Here is a 9,158-nt window from a genome sequence, read left to right as displayed (position 1 = left end):
TTACTAAACTATGAATATAGTATTTAAACTGTCAATACATAACTTTATATACAAATCTGATTACGAAAAAATGATGGTTGTGACGGTAGCACCGATGGTTGATGGCGGCGTGTCGTGGAGTTGGTGGTGGTAGAGTTTGTGCTCCAGTTCTCTGAATTTGTGAATTAATCTAAATTTGATTATATTAAGTTATGAATTTTGTGTATTAAACTATAATTTGACTGTAATAAGTTGTATTTTACATAAACTTTGTGTTAAAATATAAATGAATGTATAAGTAAAAATATTATATTATAAAAATTATGATTTTGCCATTTTCATACAAAAAAACAAATTATTATTTTAACATGTGGAATAAGTATTCACAATGCATATTTACTTATAGAATAGTAGTTCTTATGGTTCTTAAGCGGTTCTCTCATGCATTATGTCATATGTTATTTTGTCATGATTTTGAGATATTTATTTTCCACTTGCCATTTACTTTATTTTTTCATTTTTCAATATATCATTAATTTACTTTTCATAAATTAAATATACCATAATGATTATATTAATTTCAAACTTCAAACTTCAAACTTCAATTTCAATTTTAAATAAATTTACAATTTAAACCTTCGTATTTAATATTTTTTTATAATTAACACGTTTAATACACGGGTTTGACAACTAAACACATAATTTTTTTTGCATACTTTTTTTTCATAATTTTTATTAATTTCAAATTTCAAATTTCAAATTCAAATAAACTTCCCGTTTAATCATTAGTATTTTACATTTTGTTTTAATCAACCCATATAATATACCTAGTTTCAAATATAAAAAAGACCCTGATCGATTTGTAGCCCCACCGCTCGAGATACACCTCGTTTTTTCCATTAAACATATATCACCCATTTTCTAATACTTTGACTTCCATTGTTAAGTGACACTGCTTTCTCTTTCACTCAATTTGCCTTTTCTGAATCTATGTTTTTCACAAGCAAGCTATCGACTCTCCGATCTTCTGGGTTCGATATCTCCTCCCACAATTCCATATGCGATGCAAGATGAAACATCTGCTTTCTCTCTATTTCTGGTCACTTAAATACCTCACCACCATCAACAGACGTCCTCTTTATGGTAATCTCTATATTCGCACCAAAAGCATCTATTTTTAAAGATTCGAGTTCAGTGTATGATTATGTTTATTGGGGTTTTTTTCAATTCCTAATTTCTCCATCAATTCTAAAGCATTACAACCTAATTGTGATGACTTGATTAGGAGGATATTCATATAACATTTTGTTACTGTATCTAAAAATAACCCTAATCATTTGAATCTTCAAATCAATTATTTTAGTTAAAAATCACAAGTTTTTAATTGGATATGGTTCTGTTTTAGAGAAACTTCGAGATTTATTGATTTTTGATGTTTCATTCAGGTGGTTTTGGGAAATTAAGCATCAAGAGACAATAATCTGCTTTTGAGTTCATGGTGCCGATTTGCTGCAAATGGATCAAAATTTCATGTCCAAGTTTTATAGTCCTTTCTCTCTTTTCATATCTATTCGTTAAGTCTTAGTTTCTTCGGTGTTTAACCTTTTTGTATGAAGAGATAGCATGTATCAAGAACCCAACGTGGATCCTTTTTTGTGCCTATTTCTCAAGGGAGTGGTTTTATGCCTTGCATCTATCTCTCTGGAAATCATCCTTCAACATTTTTATCCTCCAGGAGGTAAAGTTGTTTTTCTCCATCTTTTAGTAATTTCAAATATTTTACTGAGTATATTTTCATTACATGCAGGGAAAGAAAGTTTTAAGAGAATCCTCTCTTCTAGGTAAAAAGAAAACCTATGGTTTGTACAATGATTAAATCATCTACTTTTTAATGTACAAAGGAAGCATGAAAAGCATGATATTATGAACAGATTTAACGCGGTTGCATTATACTCTGTTTTTAGTTTATTTTCTTTGTTTTTATAAACTTTAATCTGTTCTTATCTTGCAGCCAATAAAACTTAAGATAAACCATACAGATGGGGTATCTAGGAATGGTGGACTTTTCTAGAAATATCCTTACTGTGGATCTTAACCTGTTGGAAAAGGTATCATAGTCTTTGTGAGTTTAATTTGTTTTGCCACACTTTTAAACTTTTGTGTGTTTCCAATGTAAGTTTCTTTATTTAACCCTTAATAAAGTTTTGATGCTTTTGCTGGTTCGATAAGGTCTACAAGTTTATCAATTCTTTTTATTGCTTATTTTTAAGGTTTTTTATGATGTTATTTAGCATGTTCAAGATCAACACCCATAAGAAGGAAGTACCTTTTTCCAAGAAATGTTTGGCCCCTAAAAAGAATATAGGTAAGATAACTATGAATAATTTTGTTTTAATTATTTGTTGTTTACTGACTTAAAGATGAGCCTATTCATTTTACTGGCTTCCTATGTTATACCTAATATGTTATTACCAATAATATGATAGTAATTTGTGTAATAATTACATATTTGGTTATTCTATTTGGAATACATGTTGCAAATGGTTATTTTATAAATACCATGAAGTCTTTAAAATGGTTTTTATGCACGTGGGCATTGTATAGCATTTCTTTTCTATAACTAATATGTTTCATACGTTGAAACATTGTATGTCTCACATAATGCTAGAAATCCAATAGCCACATATCTTCATTTTTGTTTATATTTAACCCTTGCACACGACTAAAGACAACCAAAGATTTTGCTACCAGTCATAAGGAGTTCAAAATTCAAATTTCATTCTCATTGAGTTGTAATGGTTTTCTATTTTAAATAGATAGTATGTTATATAACATAATATATGGACTTGTTTCTTTAATTTTTTTGCAATGAGTTTAATGGGTTAAACACTTTATTTTGTTAGCTATATATTATTATTTTTTTCTTTCTGCCTTAGTTGACATGGGTTAATGGGTTATAGAATTTCGAGTAGCTTTGCTTGATAGTATTTTACAATGTGATTTTTTTGACTTTTTTTATAAATATTTTAAACTAGGATGTTATAAAATGAGACTATTAGTTGGAAAACCAGATAACTAACTAGGATGTTATATAATCAAAATAAATGAAAGTCACTTCATTTGTATTTTCTTTTTGCGGATGCTTCATTCGAGATAATTTTTTGCTGCTGGCCTTTATGGATTGTCAATCTCTGCTTCTATTTATTATAATTATTTTGGGGTACCTAAACAGGTTTTGTTATAAACCAACATTTTAGTTTGTAACATTATATGATTTTTGAATATATATATATATATATATATATATATATATATATATATATATATATATATATATATATATATATATAACTTTATTATTTTTAATTTTGGGGGTGTAGGTTTTTCAAGTTAATTGGTTCAGCTTCTTTGAGTATGAAGGCAACACTCAAATAAAACCACGTAAAGTTTGTGTTTATCAGTTAACCGGGTTTGGTTTGGTAACTGATTAAAATTATTAATTTTTTAAAAAAAAAATCAAAGATCAACATGTGCTTCTAGGCCGCACTATATAAAAAGAATTTTTTTTTTAATTTAGTTATCTACTAGATTATGACTCGCGTTAAACGCGGGGAACACATAAAAAACATAAAAATGTTCATAGAACTCTTAAAATGAATTTATTAAATTCTTGAATACATATATTAAAAAATTAATATCATAAAACATAAGGAAAGGGTTAAATTGTAAAATGCATGAAAGTATAATGTCTTAACAATGTAAAAATGGAAGAATAAAAGAGAACATTGGAAAAGAAAGCATACATACCAGACACCAAATAATATCCATGATTAATTCATCACCGATTATTTTCTCAAAGATTTGAGGACTGTTGAGTAGAACTGTGAAAAAGAAAGATATAAAGTCGTGAGCTTTTTTATAAAATATGAAAACAATTCTTCAAAACTGATGATGATTTGATCATTAGGAAAGTTTGGGTATTAACTTATTCCTTTGACAATTTTGTATATCATGTGAAGCCCATCCTTGTTTTCCAAATCTTTACATACTAAATAAATCCATCAACTTTGGGAAAAATATTTGCTGCTCACATTAAAGATACATAAAAACAATGTGAGTTTATCTATAAATATTTTAAAAAGTTAAAAAAAAAACAAACAAATTTAGATTAGTAAAATTCACATACATCATGTAGTATGAGCTCTGTTACACAGAGTTGATATGTAACACTACAATCAACCACAACCTGCAAGAAAAAAAATTATTCAACACCAATTTTATAAGAAAAATATTTAAAGTAAAATATAAATATAAATTTAACACTAACTTTAAGTATTGAAAGGAGTGTTGATAGCTCTACTTCTGGTAGCTCCCTTAACTCATTGTTAGCCCCATGATATGACTCATCTAAAGAGAAATGAAGTAATAAATAAATCATGACAGATGATAGTGATATTTACAATAAATAAATAAAATAAAATAGCAATAATAACTTACTGCGAATAGTATCAAAAGATAAATTACGCTAACGATTGCAAATATGATCCCTAGGAAAAATATAATGTTAATCATATGCTTAATTAAAATGAAAAGAAATACATAAGTTGATAAGATATATGATTTATTAGGTACCATATGTATGAGCACCATGTGGTTTCTTGAAAGCTAAGAGTTATTTCACTTGAAAACTCTGAATCCCTCCATGAAATTATAGTGTCTAGATAATAGAACAAAATAAAATTATTTAAAAAAAAAGGAAGAAAGATATAGAATGTGTTTCTGAAACTTAAAAATACCTTCTTGTTTGCGATATATATATATATATATATATATATATATATATATATATATATATATATATATATATATATATATATATATATATATATATATATATATATATATCATCAGAGCAAATTCGGTGCATTAGCAGGGTTTTATTGTCTTCTTCATCAACAACAAACAAGCCCAATTCTTCAGATCTCTGTTGTAAAAAATGAGGGTCAGAATGTCTTTAAAAGTTGAAAAGTATAAAAAGTTGGAAATTTTTCAGAATATAAAGATTAAAGATAAACCTCTAAATTGTCAACAGTGACCGGTCCCTTGATCATCTTATTTTTCATCATCATTGAGTCGATACACCTTTACACGATGTTATTTATAAAGTTTAACAAATGGGGTAAAGCACATTTTGAATATATTTTATATTATTAATTATTAAAAAAGGGAAAAATCTATAGAAAATAAAAAGAAGACAACATCTAGAAGAAAGTTGAATAGTATCATTAACAGGCTCTTATTCCAGATCAATTAACTCACAAAGCCATCAAGAGTGACTAATTAATGACATAATTGAGAGCTATAAAAACTAAAATGCAAATTGAAACTAACTCATTAAAGTTTTGCTGATTTCTGAAGTCAAGTTAGGTAAGTTACAATCTTTTTAAAAGATAAATTCGTTTATAGAAGCTATTATAAAAAGTCAGGATTTTGTAAAATATAAAGTGGGATATTCTATTTTAAAGTAAGTTAACAATTGAAAAAAAGGATGAATATGTTTGAGCAAGTTGTTTTGCCAAAATCCGGATGAATATGTTTAATAGAAGATCAGCTGGGAGGTTGTCCATGGTCATTTGGTGTTGGATTTCAGATCTGTACAGCAGCAACAGTAAAATCACCCCAGGAGCATTAATAATAACAGTGTAGGAATTTACTAAAAGAAAGACCAACCTACTAATGGTTCTCTATTTCCACATTTGTTGAAGCTCTAATACCCCAGTGAAATTATTGACTTGAATTTGATATACTTCACGTAAAAAATACAGTAGAGTAACAGAAAGATAGAGTTTGGCACCTGGGTATGTATTTATGATCGAAAACTAAAAAGAGAGATCAGATAGGAAGACAGTGAAGGCAGAGCAACGGAGGAAGAGCACATAGTAGCGGGAAGAACACATAATATCGATTTGATATATGAAATCGATGGGGTGACCCTTTCTGGTATCGATTGAAGGAAGCGATTATGGTTTAGAGCAAATGAGATGGAGAAAACTAAGAAGGTCATGGCGATGTCGATATATGCTCTTGGCATCTGTCTGATCAACTAAAAAAAACCCCAAAAATAATCAAAACCACAGTGCGAGATAATGATCGAAAACCATAAATAAAGATCAGAAGGGATGGTCAGTAACCTTCTTGTAGGTTATATCGGCCGCATATCGAGGATGAGGATGGTGTTAACAAACGAATGCCGGAGAAAAGATAGAAAGGTGAGAGACATAGCCATATATGAATCAAATTAGGAATTAGGAATTATGAATGACATGTAAGACGTAAGTTACAATTTGAGGTGTTTTTTTGGTTAATGATGTCATCAGAATGATTTAAAGGTGGAGATATAAGAGTGAAATTCAATCAAAGGTTCTTGTTTCTTCATTTTAGAATTTAAGGTTCTCTTTTAATAATTATTAGAGATACGATCATCGGTTAAAGAGTAAATACATTGGGTTTGGTTAGTTCGTATAATTTCTTTTGTTTGGTTTGATTTTTAACTTTACCTTAAGATTTTAATATTTAGCAACCCTCAAATATATAAATATACATCAAATGGATTGCGTATTGGTGTCCTATTGATATGTAAAAGGTTTTGTATAATATCATTCGTATATGTTGGTCAACATCTTAGAAAAATGGTATTTTTTCCAAGGATTCTATGTCTCTCTGAAGATGACATGTTCTCATTCAAGCTAAAAAGAACATTTCTAATTCGATTATATTTTGAAATGTCAATCAATAAAGCTCAGGTCAAATAATTCCAAATGTAGGTATATATCTTCTAGAATTGATTTTCTCACATAACCAACTTTATGTAGAATTGGCCAGTGTGATATCACGTATCAATACAAAAGTATTATTGAAACTTGACGAAAAATTCAAAGGTAGTGAAGCTTATACATCAAATGTGATGAATAAAGAAGTGTTGCACAATTAATACTAATTCTTTATACTTTTAAACATTTGATATACAATCAATCATGTGTTTTTATACATTTGTAAACTATCGTAATTCTTCATTTTTTAATCTTATAGATTTAGTATTTGCTAGCATAACTCTTATTGATAATTGTTTAGATGTAGTAAATTGTTTCCGCAAAAGAACTAATCGTCTCTAGAAACTAATTTTTGAATAAATTATTTGCATCCATCGTTTGGAGCGGGTAAACGACTAGTATATATATATATATATATATATATATATATATATATATATATATATATATATATATATATATATATATATATATATATATATAGAAAAGGTATGTTAATCCACAAAGTGTCTTCACGAATTGATACTTTCTGAATTGATACTAAGTATTCACGAATGTAACCCCTTGCTCAACATGTTACAAAGGGTAATTGAACTTAATGAACTAACTTTTATACTTGTATACATATACAAATATATATATATATAAGTAAAATTTAAATGACACTCGGACAAATAACTGATACTTGTAATCCCACCTCCAAACAAGGAAAAGGAACCAAAGTGGGTTATCAGTCCTAAGCCTTTTAAATCTTATATATATATATATATATATATATATATATATATATATATATATATATATATATACATACTAGTATGATTTTTGGGAGAAATATAAGTTTATAAAAACATTTAAAAGAAGTTTGATATTTTGAAATCCATTTTGGTGATATGATGTCATTTTGAAATAATCATTGAAAACCATTTGATTTGATGTTAACTGAAATTCATAAGATATTTGAAATCACTTGTCTATAACACAAAAGCTTTGTCTTAGACTTGTATCCCCTCCCCCCCCCCCCCCCCCCCTTAAAACAGTAAAAACTATGAAAATGCGGGGGTATGAACTCACCTTTTGGAGGGTGATTCAAATGATGATTTGTTATAGGATGTTTAGTTCCACGAGTGAAATCCCGCACCAAAATAAGTCCTATATAGTTATTTGTATAACATATATGCATCCAATTAGCTAAAATAATCATGGAATGATTAGAAACCGGACTGATTTGTAATTATAACTTACAAATTGAAGTGTTTGAAGCTAGATTGGAGGCTGATATGTGTTTACGGGCAGGTGTTCTTGAAGGATGAAGAACACATGACGATCCTAGACCAGATTCTAAGAAGATTCAAAGGTTTTGAGGTGTTTGTTCTTCATGTTCTGCACGTGTTCTTCGCGTTCTTCGTGAAAACTAGTAAAATCAATGGATTTTAGCCTAATAATTGAAGATGGAAGGGTGTTCTTGAAGTGATAACAAGATCAAGAATTGATACCTGTTAGATTATGTGATGAACTAGTGTTTAATCACTTGAATAAGATGAACAAGGATGATCTTGGTGTGTTGTTGAGGATATATGATGTTTTTGGTGGATGATACTTAAGAGAGTTTGAGAGTTCTTGGCTGGAAGATGTGATAAATGAAGGAAAAATGAAGGAAATCTATATATATGTGCAAGGATTCATGGTCCGAGGGTTTACGGCCGTGAACCTCGTTTACGGTCCGAGGTCGGCTAGAGTGTACGACCGTGTACAAGTTCCAATGTAATAAGGTTCGGCTTCCGAGAAGATAAGATCCGAAGAGTATACGGCCGAAGCCGTTTACGGCCTCGCGTATGGCTGCGAGGGTTTACGGTCCGAGGAGTATACGACCATAAACCTTTTGCGGCCCGAAGCATTTGCGGTCCGAAGTGAAAGAAGAGGATGCGAAGTTTCTCGGTTTTTAAGCCCTTTCCTTCTAAATTCAACTATAGATATTTTAAGGATTTTACCAAATAAAGGTTAATATCATAACCTAAAATAAAAACCCAAACAATAAAAAGGACTTTAGTTGACCTTTGTTTAACTTTGTTTGACTAAAGTTGACTTTACAAACAGAAAATAACTTGATGTTACAGTGTGTACGAGATCCAACAAACCCTCACCCCTTTCACATGAACCGGTGAAGGGTGACTTGGTCATCTTTCCATGTAAACAAGATTCACAAGTGTCATCCGACTTTAAGTCAAATGACTCCAAGACTCCATCCTTTTGGAGTTGGGCTATGCGCTTCTTGTTGACATGTCCACGACGACAATGCCATAAGCATGCTTTATCCAAATCACTAGATGAATCAATATGCAATACATT

General features: G+C 29.5%; 1 long non-coding RNA gene across 1 annotated transcript; it reads left to right on the top strand.

Annotated features, from left to right (window-relative positions):
• The first annotated feature begins 889 nt into the window (after positions 1 to 889).
• LOC145167605 (uncharacterized) lies at positions 890 to 2,201 on the top strand. The gene is made up of 4 exons (XR_013741301.1): positions 890 to 1,122; positions 1,425 to 1,717; positions 1,787 to 1,820; positions 1,991 to 2,201. It is a non-coding gene; the product is annotated as an uncharacterized LOC145167605 (long non-coding RNA).
• Positions 2,202 to 9,158: the final 6,957 nt, after the last annotated feature.

Source organism: Lactuca virosa, chromosome 3 (assembly GCF_052849685.1).
Source record: "Lactuca virosa cultivar CGN04683 chromosome 3, Lactuca_virosa_CGN04683_v6, whole genome shotgun sequence".
Classification (NCBI taxonomy): domain Eukaryota; kingdom Viridiplantae; phylum Streptophyta; class Magnoliopsida; order Asterales; family Asteraceae; genus Lactuca; species Lactuca virosa.
The sequence above is the reverse complement of the archived record's forward strand: the minus strand, read 5'-3'. Positions and strand labels throughout refer to the sequence as shown.